This window comes from Pteropus vampyrus, unplaced genomic scaffold (assembly GCF_000151845.1).
Source record: "Pteropus vampyrus isolate Shadow unplaced genomic scaffold, Pvam_2.0 Scaffold4, whole genome shotgun sequence".
Classification (NCBI taxonomy): domain Eukaryota; kingdom Metazoa; phylum Chordata; class Mammalia; order Chiroptera; family Pteropodidae; genus Pteropus; species Pteropus vampyrus.
In genome coordinates this window covers 21,014,983-21,018,950 of record NW_011888785.1, presented here as the reverse complement: position 1 = coordinate 21,018,950, position 3,968 = coordinate 21,014,983, and positions in this window count along the sequence as shown.

Below are 3,968 nucleotides of genomic sequence, written 5' to 3'. Positions count from 1 at the left end.
CTGACATCACTCATTTTAATAAAAGGACACGAAGTCACAGCAAAGTCATAGCATGGAAGGTTTATCTAAATGAATCAGATCACAAACATAGGAGCAGAAGACCTCTGTTTCAGCTAAGAAATAATATTACTCCAATCTTTACAAGACAGAAAAAGCTAAACAATCTGAAAATCAATTACTTAATTTGTTTAAGTTGCTAGAGAAGTGAAGTCACAGAGTAACCAAGTAACCAGAAATCTGGGGAGAAATGAGCACTGTCGGAGAGAAAACGGACCTGAACATTTACTTTCCTGAACCAAACAACACCAGACTCCATATAAGCATATTAAAAGATACAGCTAAACATTTTGAATTAATTGCTAAAGATTGAGTGCAGGCTAATAAGAATGTAAAGCCTCTGGTGGAAAGTCCAAAAGGGTTTACACTCTCTTTCAGTTTTTCCCTCCACAAATGTCACCACACACTTATAAGAGATAACAGGGAGAATCTTGAAAAAGCTTTTAATGTGGTGCTTGCTTGGCTATTGTGAGGGCCAGAAATGTCTTAGAGATATCATTGCCAAAACTCCATTCAGATCCATTTGCATTTCCCTTACAGAATAAAAGCCTTAACCTGCAAGGGAAGTACAATAAAAAGTGCTACCTTAGGGCACTGGTAGAAAACCTTTCCAGCTAGGGAGGTGACTAGAAAAAAAAAAAAAAACACATTATTTTTAAGGATCACTAGGGATACATATATTCCTAACTCTAGAGTTGAAGAAAAAGCAAAGGTGTAAAGGCCACACTACTGAGACACGGGGACATTACACCATCCTAAGACTGTGGCTTAATCAGAATATTAGAGAACAGCTTTCCTCACACCTGCAAGATAACAAGTAAAAAATAATTAACTGTAATACAGTTAAGAGGTCTGCAAGAGATATTATTCCTCAGCACAGTGCAAAGGAAAGGCCCAAAGCCAACATGGGGAAACAGTCATTGACAAAAATGCCCTGGTAGTCTACTTAATTAAAAAACCATGTACAATTAGAGGGCTGGTGCATGACACCTATATATGTGTGTGACACCTATATATGGTGAATAAGTGTGACCATACCAATAAATTCCCAAATCCATTACAACTCTTTAGAATTGCTTAAAGCCACACACTGAAGGAATAACAGTGGTTTCTCTAAGAATAGAATATATTTACTTCCTTGAGTGTCAGTTTTCAACAAATGATGCAAACGAAAAGACAAAAAAATAAATAAAAATAAAAGAGTAATCATCAGACTAGACTTATATATATAATTACACATAATTATAAGACAGAAAAAATTTTGAATGACTAATATATTAAAGAGCCTAATGGAAAAGATATACAACATGTAAGATCAGAGAGATAATTTTATCAGAGTGACAAACACTAGAAGAAAATATTTAAATGGAAATATTAGAAATTAAAAACATAGTGACATAAAAAAATAATGGAAAAAAGTAATGCCTTCAATAGGTTTATTGGTAGACTTGACATAGCTAAGGAAAGAGTCACTAAAATAACTCAAAATATAGTATAAATCAAAAATAGAGCATAAAGGGAAAGAAACAAAACAGCAAAATGAAACAGAAGAGAGTACCTAAAAACTGAGAAAATATCAGTTTTGTATATGCATAATTGGAATTTAAGAAGATAATTTGAGGCAGATGAAACATTTTAAGAAATAATAGCAATGAATTTTTCAAAATTAATCAAACCAAACCACAGACACTAGAATCTCAGGTAATGTGAAGTAAGATAAGTTAAAACATGTGCGTGCACACACACACACACACACACACACACACAGACATCTTCTTATCTTCAAACTGCTGAAAATAAAGTCAAATTTTAAAATCTTGATCAAAGCCAGAGAGGGATAAAAAACCACACAAATATATAGGAACTAGGATGAGAAAGACAAGCAAAGTGACATTTGAAGAGCTAGAAAAGAAAGAAAAATAATCAAGCCAGAATTCTAGACCTAGTGAAAACATCCTTCAAAAAAGGATAAAGACTTTCTGAAAAAAAAAAAAAAAAATCCAAAGACCTACATTGCAAGTATATTGAATCTAAAAACTTTAAATGAAATTTTTTAGGCAAAAGAAACATAATATCTTAACTTCGCATCTACCAAAAAAGTGCGGAAAAGAAATGGAATGAATGAAGGAGAAATGAAATTTATGTATTTCCTTTAAAATTTTTCTAAAAGATAACTATGTAAAGCAAATATGGTCATTTATTGTGTGTTAATAGCATATGCAAAATGCATTTAGGAATGGGTGAGATACATGGTTGCAAAGCCTTTACATTAAACATGGAGTGATGTAATGTTATTTGGAAGTTAAATCTGAGCAATTAAAATAAATACATATTGTAAAACCAAGGAAACTAACACCAGTGTAAATAAGTCAATAAACGAGATAAACTAGAGTCATAAAAATAATACAGAAGAATGTGGGGGGATAAAAGGAAAAGAGAAACAATGCACTAATTTAAAACAGAAATAATTACTTAAATATTAATATTATAAACATACAAGTTAAAGAACAGAGATTATCATATTGGATGTATAAAAACAATACAAACCCAAATACATAAGTTGTCTATAAGAAACCCACTTGAAATATAAACGTAGTACCATAGTGAACATAAGAACTTTAAAAAAAAAAAGCAAAAGAGAAGAATAAAAGTAAACAAATGGCCAAAGATATATCATGCAAAATAAAGCAGAAATAGTTAATATTAATATTGGACAATTAAGTACAAATTAGTAGTTACAAAACAGTAATGGGAATTTAGAGTATAGTGTCAGGTATATAGCAAATATTATTGTAATGGCTGCATGTAGTGACAGATGGGTGCTAGTGTAATCAGGGGGATCACTTTATGAATTGTATAAATGTCTAACTTTAAAATTTAAAATAAAATTTAAAAAAATGTTGGACAATGTAGATATCAGAAGGACTATCATCATCCATAAAGTATACTATATAGTAATAAAGAGTTCAGTTCTCCAAGAAGATATAATTTTTAATGTTTGTACACATACATGAAGCAAAATAAAAAATACAGAACTGAAAAGAGACAGACAAATCCATAATTACATGTGAATTCATAAAATATTTCTCTTTCACATTGGTAGAACAAATCAAGGAAAAATATCAGTAAGGATAAACACGATCTAAATAGCACTATCAACCAAATTGACCTGGTTAATATTTATGGGAGAAAATTTATAACACAAAATGCTTACATTAGAAAAGAATGACCTCACATAGAGACCTAATATTCCAACTTAAGAAAGTAGAGAAAAAATAGCAAATATAACTCAAAATAGGCAGAAGAGAAGAAAGAATAAAGATTGGAGCAAAAATCAAATGCGGTTAAAAACAGAAGAACAGTAGAGCAAATCAATGAACCCAAAGTTGTTGAAAAAGACTAATGAAATTGATAAATACCCGGACTAACAAAAGAAAAAGAGAGAAAACAGAATTTACTAATATTAGGAATGAAAGAGAGGACATTATGAAAGAACTCATAGACGTTTGAAGGAAAATAAGGGGCTCCTATAACTCTATGCTCATAAATTCAGCAACTTAGATGAATGAATCATTCCTTGAAAGACACAGATTAATAAAATTTATACGAAAATAGATAAACTTGGTAGTCTTGTATCTATTAAGAAATTGAAGTTACTGTTAAAAATCCTACAGAAAAAGAAAACTGGACAATTTCATTGTTGGATTCTGCCAAATATTTAAGGAAGAAATAATAACCAGTTATACACAATTTCTTCCAGAAAATAGAAGAGGGAATACCTCCAAACCCACTTTCTGAGGCCAGCAATACCATACTAAAATTGGACAAAGACTTTATAAGAAAACTATAGAACCATCATGATGAACAAATATACAAAATTCTTAAACAAATTGAGTCTAGCAATACATAGA